Raw genomic sequence first — 18,985 nt, forward strand, 5'->3', positions numbered from 1 at the left:
GGTAATTTGTGTTACCATGCGGGCCGTCATTGTCGTCCAGGAGTCCGACGTCGGTGCCGGAGTCCGCGGCGCTGTCGGCCTCCACGTCTCCGGCAAACTCGTCGGCCTCAGGCTCTGGGGAAATATTTCATAACATATTAGCTTTAGATTTGACAAAGATTCAGTGAGTGCTGCCATAGGTTAAAAATCACGTGGCGATGTAGATGGTAGATGGTAGTGTTTTTTGGGAGAGCGGTCGTATTCTTACCATCAGGCGAGCAGCATGCTCGGCTCATCATTCAACATAAATAAAAAATTGTTGCCATGTAGGTCTAGTGGCAGTCGACATTGTAAGAACTGTGACCGTTATAGGTTGACCTCTGACACATCTCGGAGGCCATGTATATTATTATAGGCACCCACTTACCATAAGGTAACATACCTGTGTACCCTGAGTGTTAAGAAATACCCTTAATCTCAAGTAAACTTACTTACCATCGGATAATGGTTGTTGCTTTTCATTGTTTGCCTTCACCAGTCGTGGTATCTTTGAGTTGTGGCCGTGGACTCTGGGCAAATTCGACTATAAAAACAAAAGTATAACATTGATTAGGCAATAAATACATATTATGTATTATCTCCTTAGCACGTCTAAATCCGTTGCCGACGTAAAACGTGGCTTATTGATTACATAATCTGCCTAAATTCAGAAATTGGTCTCATGGAACATTGTGGCGAAGGCGCCTAGGTACTGCTGCGCCCTCGTCGCCAAAGGTGGCTCCGTGTCGGGTACTGCTTGCTTAAAGAGCCTCGGGGATACCACGTCTTTCTCATATTTAAAAGAAAAAATAACTATCTTATTGTAATATTTTATAATTAATATACAATTTTCCTTAAAACGAGGCGCCGCGCCGCGCCGTGCTTTAGTCACAGCGTGCGCGGATTACAGATGCAGCGCTTCAGTCGTGAATGTAAGTACAAGAAATAATTTTCGCTTTTAATATAATAAGTATGTAATTTTTTTATTTTAATATTTCTTACTATTGAATGGCTGCACGCTATACCCTATGCTAATTTACTAGTAAGTCGGAAACCTCGTCATGAGAATAACAAGTTACTACGAAAATGTAAAACAATATACTTTTAATGCTAAAATCAACTACCGCTGAAAATCTATCGGATCATAACAATATTATAAAATACCAAATTCATAAGTCATAATAATTCGTGTTAATAAAATACAAGCATCAGAGTGTATTGTGATCGTGCACTTTATTGCAAGCGCGGTGCGCCTGATCAATATCGCATAGCAAAGTGGGCGGGGCGGCCATTTGCAATATTTTCATTTTTCCCGCTATAATTAAGAGTTAACTTAGGATGGATTATTAAAGCCTCAAAACTAGTAGTGATTCTTCTCTTATGACGTGTGTTTGTGGATGGTGAAGGACACTTAACATAAAGTGATGCACATGTGCCATCCTGTTCTATAAATAAATAATGTAGCTTACACAGAGGCTTTTCTCCTTAGCGCCTGCTTTACGTAAACTGCAAATTCAATCGACGCATGAAATTGCTAATAGTGCAAAGACGCACTCTTGTTTATGAACTAAGCGACTTCATCGTGGCTCGAGCACACAACTGATAACGGTCAAACAGACGGTCCTGGAACTATGGAGGGTGTGTCGTGTCGGCAATAAATTACCGATCGACACAGGACGGCCTTGAAACTCTTTACTGTCTACTTATTGTAGACCTACTGTCATACACGATATGGGCCATCATCGAACCCAGTATCTGGAGCACACCGCACAAACATGTGAGGGTGTAAACTTATTTTTATGGTAATTCTCAAGTAATACTCATATAATACGATTATAATACAGAAAATTATACGTAAGATAATAAAGGTAATGCAAGAAACTTATTGATTAATTTATTTAAATATTTTTGCGTAACTCTAATCAATAAAATCTAATCATATCTAATCAATAAAATTACAGTAAAACAGATGAAGCAATTAAAAATGTAACTCTGTTCAAATATTGCATGGTTCACCGCATCTAGAATTACCTAAGTAGAATATTTGTGCTCAGCGCTAACTTACACTTTTATGCACTATTTTGCAAACCTTTTGAATAATTGTTGAATTAAATAATATAGGTATGGCGTTATAGTTACTCACCAGATGTTTCCCGGCACTACTAAGCTGTCTTCTAGCGTTTTGTCGTGCACTCTTTTGAGACTACAAATTTAGGCGCGAACACGCGCGCCGGGCGCGATTTTCTGGTTTTATTCACTTTTTAGGAATTTCATTCACAAATTCGAAACTTGATTGCAGTCCCGCCATTATTTGGTTTTAAAATGTGTCAATGGGTTAATGAAACAATAGTTTAATTAAATGTTATCGGAATGCGACTGTCTTTTGGTTGAGCAGACACTGTAATGACTGATAGTCATCGCGCCGCACGCGCCGAATATGCCGCGGCGCCGCGCCCTCCACCACACCTCCGCATCGCTGTGATTGGTCGCTGTGCATCGCGCCCTACTACAGCTGAACTCTACGTTTTCCAAGTCTGCATCTCCGCTCTAACTGGCGCGGTGGCATGTCTCCATTGCTTGGTTTATAAAACTAGTAAACCTCATTGTACCTTATGCCAATAATAATTGGGTACATCTTTACGTATTTGAATTATTAAGTTCGCGTTGAAAGCTAAAACGTGTATTTTTTTATACAACCGCGTGATGAGAAGAGCGTTGGCCGCATGGTAGAGCCACGCGTAGACATCTGCAATATTGCAAATTATTGCGTTTGCATTTTGTTAAGGTTATTGAAGTAGCATCTAATTGTGCTGCATGGTACTCACGCCTAGTTAGATTTCGTGAAGTTGAATGTATTGCAATCATGGATATTCGGCAAATTCTATGACGAAATTTTAAAGGCAGAAATATCCATGATTATTAATTATTTTTACATTTTCTTTCAACTGCGAGAACTAATCACTAACTAGACGAAATTACTTGCCAATACTTGTTTAGTTACCCAGATTAAAGCCGAAACAAAATGTATGAAAATGGACCTTGAGCTACCACCTTAAGGCACTGGCCCGTAGTTAGGATGATGGGGGATGAGCCCAGTGGATCGGGACATCTTGAAAATGCCGCCACGGTATCCCTTGCCTGTCGCAAAAGGTGATTAAACAAGCCTTGAAAGCTGTGACGAGTACTGCTATTACTAGAATAATGAAGCGGCTTCGAGATAGACTACATTGCGGGCAGTTAGTGTCCCACAGCGTAATACTCACCAATAAAGTTTGATCGCGTTTCGGAGAGATCTTTAGCCCCTTCATGCAGAGTACTCGCCAAGTCCGTAATATTTTAGGATTAAAATACATATTATATTATAATAATAATATCTGCCTTGTATTATATACCATCCTACTGTTGGGCACGGACCTCTTCTACTACTGAGAGGGATTAGGCCTTAGTTCACGCTGGCCTAGTGCGGATTGGTAGACTTCACACATTCCTATAGAGAATTTCTGAGGTTTGCAGGTTTCCTCACGATGTTTTTTTTCCTTCACCGTTAAAGCAAGCGGCAATTCACAAAGAATACACACATAAGTTTAGAAAAGTGAGAGGTGTGTGTCCTTGGGATTTCAATCTGCGGACATTCGACTCGACAGAGCGATCCACACCCAACTAAGCTATCGCCGCTATATATATGTATGATATTATTATGAATTCATAAAAATACCTATTTTAGGTGGGGCTTGCCCATACCGGGTTATTGAGGCTAATAAATAATTTATTAAAAACAATCTCAATTCGACGCGTATTTTTAAAAATATCTTTTATCTCGGAACTCAGTAGTTTATTAACCGATTTGGAAAAATATTTTTTTATCTGAAACAATTTACTTCCAAATTAGTCCCATAATATTTTTTCTGAATTGGTTTAGTAGTTTGGTTCCTCAATTAAAAAGAATGCTATAAGTATAAACAACCGAGTTGGCCGCCGCTGTATAGAAAACATTAGTCTTAGCATTCCAAGGTTTCGTAACGATATATTGCACAACTAGATTGCATTTTAACCATATTTTAAGATTTGATCTCAGTGGGAAGTGGGAAAGTTGTTATAAAACTGTACAAGCACAATAACTTAAAAGATATGCCAACACTGTAGGGGTTTGTTTTGTGATATATTCAGACCGCTGCTGGAGACGTGTGACCACTGACCTGTACGACTGAGAGGTGTGTAGTACATATTACATAATCTGCATTACGTTCGTCAATAACATTAGCATTCATGGGATAATGGCAATTAAAGAAGGTCACAATATCCATCAATTGGAATACAACAGTGCTTGCATGTTGGTGCCATGGTGGTTATGTGTCACAGTAGGCATGCGCCGCGTGATTCACGTTACGTCATAGCTATAACACGCCGAGCTTTCTGTATGTATCTGATATTATAACGAGTATTCATACACAAAAACTTGTTAATATTATAAATGTGAATGTTTCTATTCGATAGAAATACGCAGAAACCGCTGAACGGATTTGGATGAAATTCGACAAACGGATAGACATGTCCCAGATAAACACAATATAGTAATTTGTTCCTGTTCTTCAAATCGGATTTTTAATAGATGGTGCTGTGGATTGCTACAGTGACGTACAAAGCTACGAGTAAACTCAGTATAATTCTGCGTGAATCCGCGCCGCGCCTCTGGGCGTGCGCTGGCGGGCGAATCAGCTAAACACCGATCGCGTTACGAGAAATGATTGCAATTTATTGCAGATAAAGCTAATTAACAAAACAATGGTTTCCTGGTTGATTTTACTCTTTGTATGTACTCTCGCCCATTCTATGTGTGGGTAAGTGGTCTATATCGCTAACCGTTACCTTAGTGGTTTTACTTACTTGTACCTACTTAGAAATTACCTTTACTTTTAAAACAAAATGTCTTTGCAACTGTCGCGGCTCAGTAAAAGTTACGCCTTTAGCTATCAGCCATTTAAAAAGTGCAGATGGGTGAGACCGAAACAAGTTGAATAAAACAATGATACGCGATCAGGACCACGTGGAAAGTCGTAGTTCCAGTACCTATAAGTACCCTAGTGTGTTTCCGGATAAGTAGCTGCAGTTAGGTATAATGTTAATCCAGTATACGGTCTATCTGTATGAAAATTTTCATCCAAATTCTAGGTTTAGAAATATCAGTTTATAATATTAGCAAAGGTTGTAAGTACACAAGATGTAACCGCAACTGAATATGACTCAATATTAATATAATATCGCTGTCTTTATGATTACGTAATCTTGAGTCCCGCTACATTTGTTTAATCTTGCAACGATGTGCACTGACTTCGCGCACGCTGAAATCACTGTAAAATAACTCAAAGCACTCAGATCATTTAGAAACAATGAAGTTCACTTTTATGACTAATACACTGTGGAATTTAATTTACTGTTTTTCGAAACATACATATTATACGTATGAAACATTTCGTGTAGCATTAAAAAGCAGCTTTCGTATTTTTCACTGTTGATTTATTGTATGTCATTAACTGAATAGTTACATACGTTTCATAAAAACATTGAATTTCAATTCTACTGTTTATAAGTAACAGGATTAAATTAATATTTTTCTCCAAACCGATATGAGAAATCTCGGTCGTAATGTCAAGTTGCCAAGTGTTTTGTTACGTTGTAGGGGAAAAGTATTGTGGACATCAAATTTATCTTATTGCTTATGTATTTCATGATTAATTTGCCGCGATAAACTGAAGTATATACTATATAGGATACTATATATAAAAATCCAAACCTCGGGCCTACAAACCCTGGGTGTGGTATTTGTGTTTGATGCCACTATAGGTCGTCTATCAAATCATGGGACAGAATAGACATGGCGAAAAGTGACTACACTAATTGGCCTTCTGCGTATCCTTTCGGGGTTAAAAGGCGTGAATGTGTATTTGCGCACCTTAATTGCGTCATTCTACGGACATAAGACGCTAATGTGCTCGATCGGACGGCCGTTTGGACTATAACACTAATACTATACACTTATACCCTACAGCTATTCAATCATAATGCCAAAAATCTTAATCGATAAGGTGATTAGTCTCATGAAATCTTCGAAGCTTGAAGTAGCGTTGGGCACGTGCATGGCGGCGTGAGCCGTGAGTGGTGACGGTACAATTTAAGCTAATAACAGAGGCCACGCCTCTATATGCCGTCGTGCCGCGCCGTGAGCGTTGTAAAATTGTGCTCTGTGAACAGTTCATGAGGCCAGGGCGTAGATACCGTTTGGTTAGGTAGTAAAGAGCACCGGGGCCCCTGAGGCCAAGGGACCTGTGGACCCTTATCTAACACTCAAAATTAACTTGCTATTTTTTTGTTTAGTTCACCACCTTGTAAAAACTAACAATGCAATGTTTCTTATTGAAAAACATAAAATCGGGGACGAGTCTTCGCCTCGTTTAAGGGCGTCACTGCATTTTTAGGATCGGAGCCATTAACATTTCTAAGTATTGTGATCCGTAAGGTGTATCGTACTTGCACGTGCATATACATACATACATAATGCCCCGCTCTGTGGCTATTTTGTTTTTAAACGGCCACGGCAATGTGATCCCACTGCACCTTTTTGGTTTCGCGGATTAAGTACCTTATTACTACCGCCCAGCCTTCGCGGGGGCGACTGAGCGGTTATGCTGGGTAACCATGCCTTACGGCCCGACGTTGAGCCGCCCGGATTTGATGGTGACCTTCGAGCGACCGCCGGGCCGAGTTCCTAACCATATGTACAACTTAACCTACGCACGGCCTACGGGCTAAAACTCCGCGGTGGCCCTCTTCGGCGCATTTGGGACGGCTGCGGGCTTCCTCTGACGTTGTAGTGTCTAAGTCTACGACCGCAGCCGTCCTGCGCGGTGCCGCCTTGCGGCCCGTCTCCTATGGGGCGCTCAGAAGCCCCCTGCGCACTAAAGGACGCTTCCTCGGCGTCTACGGCAGTATGAGGCCAACAACACGCCGTCCATCCCGGGGTCAACCGAAAAATATGCAAGGATGCACAAAATATGCAGGGCGGACAGCCCCTGTTGCCCGCCGACGACCCCTTCGTGTACCCCCTATTAGTCGCCTCTACGACAGGCAGGGGATACCGTGGTGGAATCCCACTGCACCTGATAGTAAGTGGATTACTTAGTGTCAATTGAATGTCAACTGACGAAAAATGAGTCCCCCGCCACAGGCGAATCAATTATGCCGGCCTGTCGGAACTAGATACACACAGGTTGATCTCGGAACGCCACACTCTTACATGGGCCACTATAGCGGGATTTAACACCTTATGATCGGTTTTTGCTATCTGGGCATATATAAAATATACCCTACCACAAGTAAATGTAAATGCAAATGTTATGTGTGTGCAGGCTCTGTAAGTGTAGCCCCATAAGGTGTTGTGGTACATGTTTCGCTCGGCAGGTAAAGCACCGCTGTCTCTGGAAGGTATTGTAGCCAGTATAGTCATTTGGCAGGCATCCTAAGTTTAAAAATACTAAGTGCTACACAGGAGAATAGTTATGGATCCAGTGTAGAAGTAAACTATCACTTTTGTATTTCGATTCGTACCTCATTCGGATTAAGAATATTCCAATTACTTAAATATCAATTGTAAACGTTAATCTTGATTACATTAATTAGTAATCACAATCACTTCTGCGACTGTATTCCACGTTAGTTTATGTTTTAAAACGGATTGTTTTAAAAATATAATTAAAAGTGTAAGAATATAGCCTAAAATCTCGTTTTGAAAGTTTTCCGAAAGTTTAAATTAAATTGAATTTGTTTTTTTTTTTTAATAAATTATAATTATATTTTCTATTCGTTATTTTGTAATACAATTACTTTTTGCCTAACTCTGCTTATCGGTAGCTCCTGGTGGCACGTTCGTCTACGACATGCCTGAATACATACATGTGTACCTTTATTAGATATTAATCATTAAAGTAACATACATCAAAATATAAATAACAAGGAAAAATGCAGTGCTGCGCAGTAATTTGTATTTTAATTTTCATATACGCAAGCGCGGCGCCTACGATCTACCCCCAACACGTCTAGTCATACTGGTGCAAATAATTACACATTGTGGCCGAACACGAACATTTTGTAGCTGAAACACGTGAGTGTGTGTCTAGAATTGGCATTAGGACTTCAGAACCACGGTAACACGTTTATGCAAGGTGATGCAACGATGGACCGTCTGGGCCGTAGCCCCGCGTGACGCTATCGCTTCCGATCCGATTAGATATGCTTTTACGTATTGTTGTTGCTCCTTAACCCCCTATAAATACAGATACATATATGAGAGCCCTGATTCACACAGAGGACTTCAATAGGAATCAGTTGCGATACCGAAAATATTTTTAATTTTAATTAGGTAATTATAATTAATTAGTTTAAAATGGCTCGACCGGATATGAGCTTTTATATTGTGGATGAAACGCATAAAAAAAGAAATAGAAACGTAAAGAGTGTGCGGCCGGCGCGCGCGCCGCCCAACATCGTGATCACGAAGCCGTGTGCGCGACGAAACGCCGCCGTGAAGCAGCGGCCACGACCTCAAAGAGCTGGAAAATATTTGGTGAGTACCTACTACCTACACTATAAATGTTTCGAAGGACAGTGTAAGCAATCGGAATAAAGTTTTAGGCCATAGTATAATACAGTACACATACCTTTGATGAATTCATTGCGCTACGTATTTATTACAGTTTATTTTTTTAGTGAAAATTTGTTTGAAACTGGTAAGGGATGTATTACCTTCTGGCCTGCAAGCTTTTGAATTTTGTTGTTTACATAATTGAGTAGCTTTCTACGAACCTATATAGACCGGTACGTATACCAGTGTACGGCGAAATGAAATACTGTTGTAATTATCTGTAATCCGATTATGTTCACAGTAATTGCAATCAATCGTCAATCGAGATTACTAAAATTACTAATCGTAGTAACGTGATAACTTCTGTAAGTGCGTTTCACTGTTCGTGTTTGAAAAGAGAGTTGCTCCAAAATCGAATTTAAAGTTAATGTAAGTAAGTATATCGCCCAAAAACTGAATTGTAGCGTTTCCTGAGTCTATTTTAACTAAAAATGTTGTTGAAAATCTGATTACGTACTAAAATAAAAAACCTAAATGTATGTTATGTACAATTTCTTAGTTTATTTAACTTTCTTTAAATGTATAATAAAAAAGTAATATTAACCAATCAGGATTACAAAAATATAATAGTTAATCCAATTATAAATTATATAATAAAATTGTAATCGTTAATCGAATTTTGAGATAACTTTTAGAATTAAATTTGTAATCGTAATCGTTAATTTTAATCTAATTACATATTGCCCAACCCTGGTAAATAGTATGGGAGAAGATTTGTCTGATTTAAATTGAATTGAGCACTAGTAAGTACTGTGTAGAGTCCGGCGTAGAGCTGCTTTCCTTGCGTTCGTACATACAATCACAATTTGTCAGCCACAGCCGCAGCCGACGGCAGCGCACCGACGCTCTGTGTCATTGTGTGCGTAAATGGGCGGGGACAACACGCTATTTTGTACTTGCCACGTGTTGGGTGCTCGTCACTAGGCCCTACCCATGAGTAGCGAACCGTCCATACAGCCCTATTCCTACCGGCTTCCCTTTTAATTTTATTTACATCTGTCTTAGTTTTTGTTTCCTGTTAAGGGGTGGTTTTCCTGTACGCTGACGCCCCACCCCCCCCCTCCAAAAGTTATGTAACTCTAAAGTTAAATTACTTTTCTAATATTCGCAATTATTTTACGAAAAATACCGGAAAGTCGCTAAAATACCTTCGTTATTCTTTTAAAATAAAAAGAAATCAATGTTACATAACGCTTTGTATGAATCAAACCCCCCCCCCCCTCTATAGCCCCTGTAACGTATCGTAACGTTTTGCAAGACCCCCCTCCCCCCAAATTGCGTCACGTAATACTTAAGCCCCTAAATTGATCGCGACATGTTACCTAAACCAATTTTATTTTTCCCTCAGGCTACCTTTTGAAAAATTTCACCCTCTACCACTGCTACTACATTGCCATAATAATATTATTATAAGTAGCGATATACTTACATCTATAACAAATGCAAAAGTTCGTCAAAATGTTCCGACGTTTGGATGCTTGTTAGAAGTAAAGGCAGAAACAGCTGAACGGTTTTTGGTACAGGGTTAGGCCATGTCTTGGATTACCACATAGACTTTTTACTCCAGTAGCATGCTTCCATGGGGAAATCATGAAGTTTTTAGTCTGGTTTTATAAATAGATGGCACTAGCGTCATACAGGTGGCGCTAAGTCGCTGCTGTGTTTTATGAACTTTTATAGTGAGAAAGGGTCTTCACGCGGGCGACTAACTAAGTAATACTTTAGCAAACATAAGCGAGATAAAAAAATGTACGACCGCGTGACGTCATAGTTTACTACTTAAACGTGTTTCAATATTACTATAGACGAATATGTACATAGTACATATCTATACTATTATATAAAGCTGAAGAGTTTGTTTGTTTGTTTGTTTGTTTGAACGCGCTAATCTCAGGAACTGCCGGTCCAAACCGAAAAATTCTTTTTGCGTTGGATAGCCCTTTGTTCGTGGAGTGCTATATTCTATATATCTTCACGCTATACCCAATAGGAGCGGAGCAGTAATGGCTAATCTCAGGAAATACCGGTCCAAACTGAAAAATTCTTTTTGCGTTGGATAGCCCTTTGTTCGTGGAGTGCTATAGGCTATATATCATCACGCTATACCCAATAGGAGCGGAGCAGTAATGTTAATCTCAGGAACTACCGGTCCAAACTGAAAAAATATTTTTGCCTTGGATAGCTCTTTGTTTGTGGATTGCTATAGGCTACATATCATCACGCTATACCCAATAGGAGCGGAGCAGTAATGGCTAATCTCAGGAACTACCGGTCCATACTGAAAAAATCTTTTTGCGTTGGATAGCCCTTTGTTCGTGGAGTGCTATAGGCTATATATCATTACGCTGTACCCAATAGGAGCGGAGCAGTAATGACTAATCTCAGGAACTACCGATTCGAACTGAAAAAATATTTTTGTGTTGGATAGTCCTTTTTGTTTGTGGAGTGCTCAAAGTCATATATCATCACGCTATGACCAATAGGAGCGGAGCAGTAATGGCTAATCTCAGGAACTATCGGTCCAAACTGAAAAATTCTTTTTGCGTTGGATAGCCCTTTGTTCGTAGAGTGCTATAGGCTATATATCATCACGCTATATTCAATAGGAGCGGAGCAGTAATGGCTAATCTCAGGAACTACCAGTTCGAACTGAAAAATCTTTTGGGTTGAATAGTCCTTTGTTTGTGGAGTGCTTAAAGTCATATATCATCACGCTATGACCAATAGGAGCGGAGCAGTAATGGCTAATCTCAGGAACTACCGGTTTCAACTGAAAAATTCGTTTTGTGTTGGATAACCCTTTATTTGTGGACCGCTATAAGCTATATATCATCACGCTATGACCAATAGGAGCGGAGCAGTAATGGCTAATCTCAGGAACTACCGGCTTTAACTGAAAAATCTTTTGTGTTGGATAGCCCTTTGTTCCTGGAGTGCTATAGGCTATATATCATCACGCTATGACCAATAGGAGCGGAGCAGTAATGAAACATGTTGCAAAAACGGGGAAACTTATAAGTGTTGAGAGCTTCCGTTGCCTGCGCTGCGTAAACGGTTAAAGTTATGCAACAATGATGTATGACGGGATTGTTCCACTTTAAAAGTTCTAAAAAATATATTATAAAACAAAGTCCCCCGCTGCATCTGTCTGTCTGAACATGTGAAACTCAAAACTACACAACGTATTAAGATGAAATTTGGTATGGAGACAGTTTGAGACCCTGGGAAGAACATAGGCTCCCGGGAAACTACTACATTTATAACGGAAAACTTTAGCCTGAAAACTTTATAACGCGGGCGGAGCCGCGGGCAAAAGCTAGTTATGGATATATGTAAATTATATACCTATACTATTTTGCGCAATAAATAACATTTGCTCTGATTATGAAATAGGCACTTTTTCAGTACTTCGAGTAGTAACTGTTATTGAATTTAATTTCAAATTAATTATAATATTGTATATACTGCATTATAAAATTATCGTAGGTTTAAAAGATTTTATCTGAAATATAAACAAACTAATGGGTTATTTTGTAGATACACTTTGATTTTGTGTGTCACAAAATTATTATCTAAATTAGCAGTTAGACGCGCAGTTTATAATAAAATGAATTCAACAAAATGGAAACGTGCTAGTGAAATGTTGTTTAACATTCGATATATGTAGCTTTATTTACTAAACTGATAGTGAACTAGTATTATTAGCAACTAACTAAATTTTGCTACTAGAATTATAACAGGCAACGCGACAAAGGGCATAATGTATGTGGATTTGTAAATAAAGTAATTAACATTACTACGCGAAAGGTGTCTTAAGTATTTTGTTAATTGAAACTATAAAGAATTCGTAGGAGACTTGCGCTAATAATGACGTAGGAGCCTATAAAACGTTTGATTGGTTGTTAAACTAATTTTGCCACATGATTTTGAGGAGGCGCTTGCGAAAACTTCCAGAATGCTCATTTATATCGCACCTTTAGAATAACAATGTCGCAAGTGCAAAAAAACCGTTAAATTGATTTTATAATCCACAACATTTGAAAAGTGATAAACTATCGAATGCAACATCGACTTTCGTGTAATTACCGAAATTCTAAAGGCGCCATATACTTATGTATTTGTCTAAATCGACATCATAATTATATTGTAACATAAGTTCTCCTATTTTCAAACCAGGGTTTTAGTGATTGTAGAGGATGTTCTGTCACGTTTATGTGTTACCTATACTTTTATCTTTTGCCTGTGTTATATCTTATCATTAAACTTTTGTAAACTAAACCCTTAGTTAAATATATTACTTACTGTAGAGACTGCTACTTGTATGCCACTAATCACACTTATTACACACGTCAGTTGAAATAATGCAAATTCCACTTCAGGATGTAATCTAACTGCACAAAACACGGATGATCACGAACACACAAATACTTTTAAAACGAGTAACATCTCCAATATCTGTTCACTCACAACGCACCAGTACGGTCTGGTTTGATACTATATTTAGATTTGTTTAAACAAAGTTTGTGCCATCAGCCGTGAGTACCTCTCACAGCGCCGGGAATCGTGATAAGACTGTTAAGTATATAAAACTTACGTATGTACAGTCAAAATGAAATGAAAATACAAATTGTTTATTATAAAATCACATTTACAACGACTTAAAATTATTGAAGATTTTATAAAATTTATCACGAGAATTAATTTAAATAAGTACTAAAATGATCAGGGGTCCCCATACTAGACGAAGGCTATATCTTGGGAAACCAATGTTAAAATTACAAAATATAAAAAATCTTTATTTGACCAATTAAATGTGAAAAATAAGTTTTAAACGGAATTTACAAGAAAGATAAAATACTTAGCCGTGTTCCCGACGCCGCGCCATACCCGTTCAAGGGCATTTGCAATCTGTAACTTCACGGTTATACTCCAAGCGATAAGCAGAGGTGGAATTTGTCGCACCATTCACCACGTTATTCAATACAAATTAAATAAATTTAAATTTGGAATACTCGTGTCTTCTTAAGGTTTATAGCTTAAGGTCCATTTCATATTTTGTTTCACCTTTAATCTGGGTAACTAAACAAGTATTGACAGAAAAACGTGCATGGATATTTCGGCCTTTAAAATTTAATACGACGAAATTTTAAAGGACGAAATAACCATGCATTATTAATTTATTTTACGTTTTTCTTTCCACTGCGAGAACTAATCACTAACTAGACGTGAATTTAAATTCTTTACTTGCCAATACTTGTTTAGTTACCCAGATTAAAGGTGAAACAAAATGTATGAAAATGGACCTTAAGCTATAACCTTAATATCGAAATCTAAGCAATTAAAATGGGTGTTACACGTAGTTATTTATAATGTAAATAAGATGTAAGAATATAAGGCCTCTGATACCACAGGACGACAGGAGTGCAATGCTAGTGATCAGCTTTGTTCTTTACTAGGTGTCTACCGTTCATGACCTGATCGTATCTATTTCATTTATATAATTATATCTATAAGTAATCGAGTGGAATGACATAACTGCCTATTACAGAACCTTCTTGTTCAGATCGAATGCGAACCCATGCACGGAGGGATATTTGCCGCGGCCTTAGGTACATACACAGTCCAGTGTGTGCCTCCCGTGACCATGAAGGGAGCAGTCTTCGAAACTTCGGGAGAAAAAGTAAAAGATATTAGAACTGCGATAAAATCCGAAAAATAGTTTCATTGTAGAGGAACAGATGGTTGCGTTCCTCTATGGAAGGGGAAGATTTCCAGTCAAGGCTGATGTTGCGCCTGACCGGCTGCGGCCCTCCGACAATTTTTATTCGGAGGTGGTATATATGCTGCACGTCGCGCAAATTGTGCAAGCGTGATTCAGGATCGACGTCGCCATCTATCGTGATTGCTGTGTGATATCACTGTAGTTGCGTCACTGCATCGATCCTCTTGCAGTTCCGGCGATGTTGACAAGATGGCGGTGTATGTATCGATGGTACCGCCACAATGTCTAACATTCGCGTAAACATAAGAAATCATTATAATTACTGATTTTGTTGACGACTCCGCTAGTGTGCCTCAGGGGTATGTCACTCTCAAACAGTCACTCTATTTGTTTTTGGTCTAACCTCAAATTAATTTTGTTGTAAGATACTTTCAGTTAGATGACACTGGAAATAAGTTTTCAAAACACTAATCATGCCTTTTATCCCTATTTATAAAATAATTATGTACGTAATTAAATTAGATAAGTAAAAACATAAAAACAAATGTCAGAGGCTATTTTAATTAATTAAAAAATATGCATTAATGAAAATTCCGAACGAAATACGATAAAAATTGACTGACACAATGACAGAGATTGTGGCAAGTCGTCTGACACAATTTCAAACGAGTTGCCACAATATCTGATGATTGTTATTAAATGGTAAAATATTAAAGTTCTCTTTTGTTGTAATATGACAACTGAATCTTAATTTAATTTTTCCATTTTATTAATACAATTATAAACAAAACAACGCATACTTTTTAAATTTTATTCTAGTTTCCAATAAATTACATATCTATTTTCTCATAAGCATGTTAAAATATTTATTGCATTAAGTGGCAATATCGCCTTGTTTCCGTAATTTGAATTCCGGTTGAAAATTTTCAAATTTCCCATTGCAGTTTGTGTGCGATAAGTTCGATTACGATTTCCTAAATAATTAAAGAACTTTGCTTATTCAAACGGACCACCGCTGCCTTCTTACTAATTCACCCCCGGGCTTTGTTATTTGTTTTGCACGCGATAAGGAACTGATAAAATATTTGGACAAAATGTCTCATGTTATCTTGGTTGTGCGATTGATGGTAAATGACATTTATATTTTTATAAAAATAATATCGATAGTACTCATTAAAATCGTACATAATATTTACTTAGTCACCGCGATGGCGAAATCTGCTCATTTAAATAGTCTTTTTAAAATACGTGTGGGAATCTGCATACCTTAAAATTATGCGATATTCATTTTGATTTTAAACTATGAAAAATCTGTTGGTAGACAAGATTGTCGTTATTACGTCATCTTGGTTTAATTTACTCATTTTAGTTTGACTATTGAATAAACAAATATCAGAGCTGTATCTCTAATGGACTAATTCCTTGCATTTGTATTGTGTTATAAATACATGGCATCATTTATTATTTATTATATTTTAATAAATTATTGTATTATTTTTCAGGACCATTACATTATGTCCCTAAAGCAACTAGTTATAGATGGAAATCCTGGCAGGACAAAAGGTTTCAAGTTTGAATTAAAGTTCTCGATAAAACTCTTAACAGAGGACAAGAATATACATAAAAAAAACTTGCGGTACACATATACATAAGCACTTTGAGAGCTGTTATAAATTATATATTGGTGCTTTATGTAGAACTACATTTCCCACTTTGAATCTAGGTAAGATGTTTTCCACATGTTGCGCCAAGAAATTTACAGGTTGAACTGATTCAAATACTTATATATTATATATCTCCTTAAAAGTGCTTAGACTAGATGTTGTACCCTAGATATATCACACTGACGGCATACGATATATCACACTGATATATCAAATGCATAATGAATTCGCTGTAAATTCGCGGCGGGCGTGCAGCGAACAAGCCGTGGGTGCGTAGCGTTCACGCAGCGGGCTCACAGTTGGCTACGCATTTTGGACAGTTAGTAATAGAGTGAATTCAAATGAGGAAACATTTCTATTAGCTTTGTTAATTGGAAAAGTAACTAAAAAAGGGATATTGCCGTGGTTACATGACACCGTATTAAAAAGTATGTAAGTTGGGACTAAAAGTACAGGCGACAGCACAACAGCAGCCTGAGTGCTTACTAATATAATTTTATTTAATTTTTTATAATGTGTGTATAATATATGTGTGCTAAGCGAATTTGGCACACGGACAAAGTTGCAATAATATAAGATAGGCTGGGTGCTTTTATCCCCTGGATAGTATTTTAATTGTGAATCTGAATATAAAATAGACAGTGCTATGCATCGATACTGTTATTTAGGCATTTTTCTAGCGGGAAGGGCTTTTTAACGTGCGTGACACTACGAGAAAATCTTCTCTAAAGATCTCGGCTTTCACTTTTCTGTCCGTTCATGTCTCTCATATCGAATTATGTTACAGAACATTATACACCGGATATTCATTTCATGAAAACATGGATTTAATGGCCGAAAGAAGCACATATCTCACCGGTAATGCTATATACATATATTACTTAAAGTTGTGAAAATGTTTACTTAAACTTTTTAAAATTTAGGATGTTAATTTTGACAAATCACACTAATGATGAGGCTAAGGTATAATCGTTATTGAACGTATTCGATTATCGATTACCATTTTTATAAAACTTGATATCGATAGTTGCATAATTATTTGGTATGTTCAGATGATATAAATATTTTTTTTATTGAATTATCTATGTATTATTGGTAAGCCATTTTCATTTATGTTTTTTTTAAACCCTACACCACTTGCAGTTATCATTGTGTTAACTATTTAAAATCGTGAAAACATGAGATATATTAATTATAGATTTTTTTACCAATAAATGTGATAAATTACAAACAACTCGAATATTTGCAAAAAATAATATAATTAAATCTAAATGCAAATTTTTATATTATCGATTTATTTTATTTCAATGGCGATTTGCGATAGTCCGTGATTGTTCATTATGATAATGAGTGGTACTTCAAAATAAAATATGATATTACCTGTAGTAAATTTTACCGAAAAAAAATACGAAACTTCATGTGAAGGAGCTGTCAAAATTACCATCCTATATTTGATAACGTATAGTTACTAATTAGAATTGGGTCTAGGACATGACATGAAAAAGAGTTTGTAAGAGTAACCTCATTTTAACATTGAGCCGGTACAATGTCCTACTTCAAATTAGGCGAGGCGTACTGAGGCGAGGCGCTTTAATGTGCGCCTTACAGTATTTTGTAATGATAACACTCAAAATACTTTCCTCTGACTCGCGACTCGAAACGCAGTACCATAATATTCATTGTAAAAATAACGTCCTATTGTAATTGTCTACCTCTGTCCTCGTCCTATAGTTAACCACGGAGAATGAGTAACGCGACTGCCGCGACATAAAGTTTAAAGTAGTACAATATATAATTTTGAGCCACTCTTCCTTTTTGACGTTATGTACGGGACAAATGTACCGCTTCTTATATGTCCTACTCAACAAGTTACTTTTCCTTGCTCGATCAGTAATATTCATTAATGTTTTATTTTTCAGATATTACTAAAGTATTTTCGGACCATATCTACTGCCTTACAAGTAGGTCCCGAAGACACGCGGTATACAATACTCAAATTGGTTTATTCCAAAAATATAAAACATTTACGAAAGCGAAGGGAAGACGATTTTCACCAGAGGAAAAAAATTGTCATTGTCTTTATTAAAAAACGTCCTAAATGTTACAAACTTTTATGCAAGTATTTTACTCTACCATCATCAAAAAACTGTAAAACGAGTACTAAGCCAAATTAATATAATCGCAGGAATAAATCCTATTATTTTCCACTGTTGGAAATAAAGGAAAAGATTGTTTTTGCTCTGGTCTTTTGTCTGTGTCATATGATCCATACAAAGATACAAGAGTTTGCTTCACATTAAAAAATGCTCTTTTTCTAACTACGCTTTGGTTTTTATAATAAAAGGCATAAAAAATATTTTAATCAGCCAATAGCATATTATTTCACAAATGGACTTAATAAGATAGAGCTAAAAATATTAATACAAACTGTCTTGGAAGATGCCATTGATGCTGGGCTTAACGTAATCAACACAACATGCGACCAGGCACCCGTTAATGTCGGTCCCATAACAGAGTTGGTTAAAGAAAGATGTAACTAAAGCTGTATATTTACGGAAAGGAAAAGACTGGTAACATGACATAATACGCGTTAAAGGACAAATAACAACCCCCGTTATGAGCTGTTGCGGCTGAACATTTAACGGCAAGAGCAGAATTCCAGCAGAATGTCGTCAGTTAGTAGATTTCACACTTTTACTTAACAATTTATTTAATTCATTGAACGGGTGTAGCGATTTTTATTTATTGTAAACTATTATTTATTAGTTTATTATTATTTATACAGATATTTTTTTATCTTTCACGTTCATATTTAAATGGTAAAAGGTGCTGCCCTTGATGTCCCATCTTAAAAATAGAATATGTATCTACAAAAATGATTAGCAG

At 37.2% G+C, this 18,985-nt stretch overlaps 1 long non-coding RNA gene across 1 annotated transcript; it reads right to left on the bottom strand.

The window, feature by feature from the left end:
* Positions 1-78: 78 nt before the first annotated feature.
* LOC119191837 lies at positions 79-13,257 on the bottom strand. The gene is made up of 3 exons (XR_005113542.1): positions 13,016-13,257; positions 475-562; positions 79-114 (listed from the first exon to the last, which is right to left on the bottom strand). It is a non-coding gene; the product is annotated as an uncharacterized LOC119191837 (long non-coding RNA).
* Positions 13,258-18,985: the final 5,728 nt, after the last annotated feature.

Source organism: Manduca sexta, unplaced genomic scaffold, assembly GCF_014839805.1.
Source record: "Manduca sexta isolate Smith_Timp_Sample1 unplaced genomic scaffold, JHU_Msex_v1.0 HiC_scaffold_198, whole genome shotgun sequence".
Taxonomy (NCBI): Eukaryota; Metazoa; Arthropoda; class Insecta; order Lepidoptera; family Sphingidae; genus Manduca; species Manduca sexta.